Genomic DNA, 8,370 nt, shown 5'->3' on the forward strand with positions numbered 1-8,370 from the left:
AGATTGGGAGAAGAACAGGTTTCATTCAATGTCTTCAAGGCTATGAAACTGCCAATAGAGACTGACAGATGTTTCAGGGTTAAAATGATTGAAGAGTCGTTTACACTGTAAAATCCATCAGAAGCATTGGAGGCCTGCATTGCACGTTCTAAATCCACAAATTATGATTCTATGGACATAGAAATGTGTGCAAGATTTTTGGAGTCCAACCCACCTTACACGCGGAAACGATACTTTGAGGAGCTTGGGACAGGGCCTGAGAAATCACAGCCATCTATTCTGAAGCCACCAAAGTTGGAACTTAAGCAGCTACCCCCACACTTAAGGTATGCATATTTGGGGGAGTCTAAGACACTTTCAGTGATAATTTCAAACATGGTTAGTGAAGTGGAGGAGGAAAAACTGCTTAAGGTGCTTCGAGATAACAAGCAAGCAATTGGGTGGACTAAGCTGATATCAAAGGGATCATCCCTTCCTTATGTATGCATAAAATTCTCATGGAGGAGAATTTTCGACCTATAGTTGAAAGTCAAAGGAGGCTAAACCCAAACATGAAGGAGGTAATAAGAGCTTAGGTGATCAAACTTCTGGATGCTAGAATAATCTACCCGATATCAGATAGTAAATGGACTAGTCCAGTGCAAGTTGTGCCCAAGAAAGGAGGAATTACAGTGGTTCAGAATGAAAAGAATGAGTTGATTTCAACAAGGACGGTAACAGGGTGGAGAGTTTGCATTGATTACCGCAAACTAAATACCGCTACAAGGAAAGATCACTTCCCTCTTCCATTTATAGATCAGATGTTGGAGAGATTGGTAGGCCATTTCCATTACTATTTTTTGAATGGGTATTTGATTTATAATCAGATACCAGTGGCACCGGATGATCAGGAGAAGACCACCTTCGCATGCCCCTATGGTACCTTTGCATACCGAAGAATGCCATTTGGACTTTGCAACTCTCCTGCCACATTTCAGCGATGCATGATGGCAATTTTCTCAGATATGGTGGAGAAATTTATTGAAATCTTTATGGATGACTTCTTGGTCTTTGGGACCTCATTTGATGAGTGTTTGGATCACTTAAACTTGGTTTTGCAAAGATGCAGAGAAACGAACTTAGTATTGAACTGGGAGAAATGTCATTTCATGGTTCAAGAGGGAATAGTCTTGGGACATAGAGTATTGGCAAAGGGGATAGAGGTGGATAAGGCGAAAATTCAGGTTATTGAGAAATTACCACCACCTACATCAGTAAAAGGAGTTCGAAGCTTCCTTGGGCATGCAGGGTTTTACAGGAGGTTTATAAAGGACTTCTCCAAAATCACCAAGTCTCTGTGCAATTTGCTAATGAAAGAGGTATCTTTTGAGTTTAATGAGGAATGTTTGATAGCGTTCAATACTTTGAAGGAAAAACTCACAACACGCCTGTGATTGTGTCACCTGATTGGGATTTGCCCTTTGGGTTAATGTGTGATGCGAGTGATCATGCAGTTGGTGCGGTATTGGGACAAAGAAATAATAAAATCTTTCATGTGATATACTATGCAAGTAGAACTTTGAACGATGCCCAAATCAACTATGCGACAATCGAGAAGGAATTGCTAGCTGTGGTTTATCCATTCAACAAGTTTCAATCGTATCTTGTTGGGTCTAAGGTCATCGTCTACACAGATCATGCCGCTCTGAAGTATCTTATGACAAAGAAGGATGCTAAGCCGAGATTGATCCGCTGGATATTGTTGTTGCAAGAGTTCAATATTGAGATCAAGGATAAGAAGGGCAGTGAAAATGTGGTAGCCGACCACCTATCAAGATTGGAATAGGATGAACCTGAGATGTCAGTTGACATCAATGAAATCTTTCCAGATAAGCAAATTTTTGGAGTAGAAATAGTCCCATGGTACGCTGATATTGTTAACTACCTTGCTAAGTCCGTCCCTCCACCAGAGTATTCTAGCCATCAAAGAAAGAAGTTCTTTGCAGAGCTGAAGTATTACTTTTGGGAGGATCCCATTCTCTACAGAAGAGGTGCAGATCAGATAATCAGAAGATGCATTCCTAAAGATGAAGTATCGGAGATTCTAGATGAAGTATCGGAGATTCTAGAACATTGTCACTCTTCTACATATGTTGGGCATTTTGAAGCTTCAAAGACTGCTGCAAAGATACTACAGTCAGGTTTCTATTGGCCTACTTTATTCAGAGACACATTCAAGTATGTGAAGAGATGCGATAAATGCCAACGAACCGGAAACATCTCAAGAAGAAATGAGATGCCACTAAATTACATCTTAGAGGTTGAAATATTTGAAGTGTGGGGAATAGACTTCATGGGACCTTTTCCCCCATCGTACTCAAATCAATATATCTTGGTGGCTGTTGACTATGTCTCTAAGTGGGTAGAAGCTGTTGCATTGCCTACTAACTACGCGAAAGTGGTGATAGAGTTCTTGAAGAAGTACATATTTACAAGATATGGTACACCGAGGGCAATAATAAGTGATGGGGCAAACACTTCATAAATCGTCAATTAGAGCAGCTGTTGAACAAACATGGTGTGAAACATAAAGTAGCAACTCCATATCATCCACAAACCAATGGGCAAGTTGAAGTTTTGAACAGGCAGTTAAAGAGAATATTGGAAGTTACAGTGAACTCATCCCGAAAAGATTGGTTTAAGAAATTGGACGATGCACTGTGGGCTTACAGAACAGCGTTTAAGACACCAATAGGAATGTATCCATACCGCCTAGTTTTTGGGAAAGCGTGTCATCTACCATTGGAGTTGGAGCACCAAGCATATTGGGCTATGAAATAGTTGAATATGGATCTCAAGGCTACTGGTGAAAAACGACTGCTGCAACTTAATGAATTGGATGAGATGAGAATGGAAGCTTACGAGAACTCAAAGTTGATCAAGGAGCGCACCAAGAGATGGCATGTTTAAACATTCAGAGGCGAGAGTTTGAAGTTGGCCAGAGAGTATTATTGTACAATTCTAGACTCAAACTCTTCCCAGGAAAGCAAAGAACAAGGTGGTCGGGTCCCCATACCATAACTAAGGTGATGCAATATGAGGCTATTGAAGTGAGTCATGAGACCAAAGGCACTTTCATCGTCAATGGGCAAAGACTAAAACATTATTGGGGCTGTAATTTCCCTAAGCAGAAGTCCACTGTGTAACTCAACAACCCAACGTGAAGAGGATACAGGAAAGTCGAGCTATCGACTATAAACTAGCGCTGGGTGGGAGGCAGCCCACTGTATCCTTCAATTTATTTTATTGCATTAATTTAGGAATTTGTTTAAATTTCGTATGTTTTACTAAGTCATCGATCATTCACGCATGATAGTCTGGGCACTACACGTTTTTAGTTGCATGAGCCGAGGTTAAAGAAAGTGTTTTGGGTGTTTGAGTGTGAAGTAATGAATTTCGTGGTTCAAAGTCGTTTGTTTTATTTTTCAAGATGTTTTTCAAAAAAAAATTGGGCTTTGTCCATGCGGTCGCATGGACTCCTACCAAAACTAAATAGGAGTTTTCAACTACACCATACGGTCACATGGTTTATAAGTGACGGGTTTTAAACCCATCACTTGCAAATCCACCCCATTTTCCCCAAACCCACACAAGCACACGAACACGTCGTTTCTCCCTTCCCCCAATCCACCTTCACACACCATCAATCACCAACACACATCAAATATTCACCCTAGCCCCACATTATTCACATCATTTGCATTGTTATAAAGGATTTTGAAGCATAACTATACACTTTCATTTCACAAAAACTCTCAAGGTAAGAAATTTAATTTCAATGCAAAGATTGAATCCATTCTTTGATTTTATGACATTTTCGAATTGGTTGAGTGTTGAATTGTGCTTCAATTGTGATTTGTCGATTAGCCCTAAGTGTAAATCAAAAACAAAGTGATGGAAATTCCTAATGCACACAACGTGTTTGATTAAATGTCAATGAGACATATGATTCGAAATTTTGGACTTTTCATTTGTGTGATGATTTACATTGTTATTGTGAGACGTAATAGACGAGAAATCTCATGGAATTTCATTTGAAAACATTCGCCTCACATATTTGTGCACATAAACACATATGCATGTTAGAGCCATAGTTTTGAGTTTTTCTCATTAATGCAATATTGATGTTACATTGACTTCCATGCGTTGAATATTGCACACATTTTGAAGAAAGTTTGGGGAATTTATGCATGACAATGATATTCTTTATCGTTTTCTTATTTCAAGAACTTGATGCACTTCGTTCCTTAATTGTGTAGGATGTCGTTGAAGAGAACATCAAAAGGTAAAGAAAAAGTTGGTTCCTCCTCCAGCACAGCCCACACCAGAGAGCTAATAGGAGGTGTGCGAAGATTTTGAGATGTAAAAACATTAGCTCGATACGAGAACATAATATGCCATTGGGGCATGATACCAGAGAGACAGGTCCCGTTAGAAGATTTCTATGGTTTTGAGTTGACAAATCTGATACAAATCTGTGGATGGGATAAGATTATAGAAAAGCCTCCATCAGTTATGAAAGTATAGTCTGCGAATTTTATGCAAACTTCAATGGTGAAATTGAGACTCCGGATTCTGAACACTTACACCAGACGTGGGTACGAGGTAAGTGGATAATGTTCTCCCCAGCCGTCATTCATGACTTCTACAATCTTAATTTGGACAATGTGGTCCCAATTCCCACTCAATTCAATTGGAATGAAGTGGCGGAGGTTCTCTTTGGAAGAGAAAATGCTTGGCCCCTATCCACTACAGAGTGGCATCAAATTGAGCTTACTCCCTCCATAGCCATCCTCTAGGTCTTCATGTGCCATAACATCGAACCTACATCGCATCGGACAACTTTCACAGATCAAACTGCTAGGTTCATATATCATTTAGTCTGGGGATGCAAAGTTGATTTGGCTACCCTTATCTATGATCAGATACAAAATTTGGGGACCTGGAGAGATAGGCGATCTTCGATGATCTTCCCTAGTCTGATTAGCGGGCGCCGCCGGTGTTATAGTTGAGGCAGGGGAGATGCCTGAGAAATCAAGCCCATTGATAAAGCTCACAACATTTGAAGCTTAGGAACGAGCTAGAGTGAGGAAGAGAGAACAAGACAGACTTGAGCAGCAAAGACATAATGCACAGGAAGAAGGACAGGCGGTTGAAGATGTACACTTACCATAAGCCCCGCCACAACCAGCTGAAATGGATTCGCAGCTACTTCGACAAATATTTGCCACAGCCATTGGAACTAGCAGTGATATACAAAATCTCCAGCAGAGATTCGAGACGATGACCACCACTGTTGAAAAAGTGCAGAGAGACCTCTACTCCTCCCGAGACTACACAAAAGGTGCTATGAATGAAGCCACAGCTACAAGAAGGGAAGTAGAGACTATGAATGGTAGGTTCAACATGTACGCTGGGAGAATGGATGGCATACAGTGGCGTGTGAACGAAACTTGTGATCGTTTGGGAAGTATGGAAAGTAGTCTTCAAGCCATTCAGGCGGAGCAAGCACAGCCACCCGAGTTGCTGAGACGACTCCTATCTCGCCTCCCACCTCCTCCTGAAGATGATGCTGCGGGTCCCAGCTTCACACCACAGCCACCGAATTGATTAGGGGAGTTTTGTTAATCTCTTATTGCCAAGTTGTGTCCATGTTTTAAATTCTGCCATTTTAACTTTACATTTTACATTGAGGACAATGTATTATATAAGTTTAGAGGATGGTAGCACAATTTCAAACAAATATTCGACATGTAATTATTTTGCATATTCACAATGCATCGTTAATTTTGATAAGTTTTTACATGATGCATGCTTGATGAGTGAGTCTCGATGAACTTTTTCATGCTTGTGTGGGTTTGGTAGCCTTGTTGGCTATGATGTGATTATTGGACATGTATAAACTAGAAACTGTGGATTTAGTGTAGGATTTAATTTGCTAATACTTGTTGATGCAGTGCTTGACATTCTTATGCACGCCACTCATGCTTCACGTGTTAAGTTATTGATTGGAATTTTAGAATAAATTAGGAGAAACCTAGAATAACCCTCTATAACATTAACTCGTAATATCACTTTAAGATAGTTTGGAGATGATTGAGCCATTGTAGAGAAACATGGAGATAAGTGGGGGCTCCGTGCATGAAATTATAATGTGTGGATTGTTTAAACCCGGAAAGTGAGAAATAGATGAAAGCTTTAAGTGAGGATGGTTTTGAAAGTTAAATGTCTAGAAAAATAAAGAAGGGGCATAAAGTAAAAATTGAAAAATTATCACTTCTCTCAAAAAGCCTTTATGACTTGAGCAAGTAAGTCTGTAAGGGTTTAAAACCTAATGCCCTAATGCCAACTGGTTTGGGAGTCATCGGCCTAAAGCTCGTTACAAGGGTCATATAGAAAGCAAGAAAAGGGAGAAATTGATAAAAAGTCATCTTATCGAACCTTTATAATTCGAGTGAATAAGACTGCAAGGGTTTAAAATCTGGTGCCCTAAAGCTAACTAGTTTGGGAGTCATCGCCCAAAGCTTGTTATATGGGTTATATAGAAAGCAAATGAGAAGATGACACAAAAAAAGCCCTCGTTGGATATTTGATTAATAGAACTATAACCTTGATGCGAGCCAAGTAGCTTAATTTAATCCTAAAGGGTCAAGCAATCAAAATAAGGAGAGTCTCTACTTGTTGATATGTGAATTTGTAATGGTAAAATCTATCAAAACAAAGAGAATGTAAGGATTAGAATTGTTTAAACTCCTAACCTTAGAATACACCCCGTAAAAATTGTGTGAAAAGAATACATTTGGGGATTGTGTATCTCTCGAGTGACGTAAGGATAAATTTGACCACTGTGGGTCGGGAATAAACTAATCATAAGCTTGATATGTTGGTATGAGCTCACACACACACGTTGAGTATTGCATTTGATGAGTAAAGGTTAATTCAATTCTCGCACTCTTGATATTGTTTCTATTATTATTACTAAGTCCAATCCTGAGACACAGCAAGCTATTAAGCCATGTTTGTTTAGCATTATGTCACTACGTTGTTTGAGGACAAACAATAGTTTAAGTTTGGGGGATTTGATAAGTGTGTTTTTACACACTTATTTAACTCACAAACATGACTTAAACATGACTTAAACATGGACAAAGTAGTTGAATTATGACTTAATCTCGTTAAATTCATGCAATGTAGGTGTTTCTATGGAAAAGATAGAATTCAAAAGAAAAGAGCCGAAAAGGACCAAACTGAAACAAAGCGATAGTTCGGGACCAAAGGTGCAAATATTGGAAAGTTGAGCTAAAGTGCATAACGAGAATGAAAATATGCCAAGTATGAGATTGAGGACGATACAAGATGATCGGAAGAAGAACGAAGTAACATTGGACTGAATTGAAGAAAAGTGAAAGATGAAGGACTAAACTGCAATTGATCAAAAGATGAGCCGAGCAAGTGATCAAGGAATTAATTGACCCAAACATCAATTAGGAGTCAATATTTGATGATGGAACAAAGAAAAGAAAGAAAAGAGGTCAAGAAAAGAGAAACGAAGTTCAGAGACCAAAACAGCAAGGTTGTAAAGTTACAACCATGCGGCCGCACAGAACTATACCATGCGGCCGCACATAAGGATGCAGGGATTTTATTGAGGTAGATCACTTGAACTATGCGGTCGCACAGTTTAACACCATGCGGCCGTACGGCTTTAAAAGTCGAAGAAAATTCTGAACTTGCTTTTTAATTAAAACTCTTTTAGGGCTCCGTAAGGATATGATATAAAAGCCAAAATTCATCAAAAATAGGGTAGAATGTCCAAGGAGAAGAAAAATATAACTTTTGGAGGCAAGAAACACGATCTTGAAGTCGATTCCACAAGAATTCAAGCGGGTTTTTAGGGCTTTATTCAAGATTTCAAGAAATTTTCATACGGGTGCTATTCTTTCTATTTATTAATTTCATTTTTTCTGTAATCATGAATATTCTAGGCTAGGTTTTCAATTCATTAGGTGATCGATGAGCCATTGTTTGTTATTTTAACTTCATATTTCGTGAATTTAATATAAAGACTCGTTTGGATAATTTGATTGGTTTATATGCATTGATTTTCTTCCGCAATTAGTGGCCAATGATTGTGTGAGTGTTGATGACTTATTTCTTACATTCAAGAGAAGTGGAATAGGTTCGATAAGGTGTAAATCAACATAGGGTCCTATAGGGGATAGAGATATATCCCTATGCTTTATGCAATTCTTTAATTGTTCACAAAATCACATGCATTCTTGTATATTTGCATCATCCATAGAGATATAGGCTGGTGGTGTGCAAGAATAG

Source organism: Olea europaea, unplaced genomic scaffold, assembly GCF_002742605.1.
Source record: "Olea europaea var. sylvestris unplaced genomic scaffold, O_europaea_v1 scaffold520, whole genome shotgun sequence".
NCBI lineage: Eukaryota > Viridiplantae > Streptophyta > Magnoliopsida > Lamiales > Oleaceae > Olea > Olea europaea.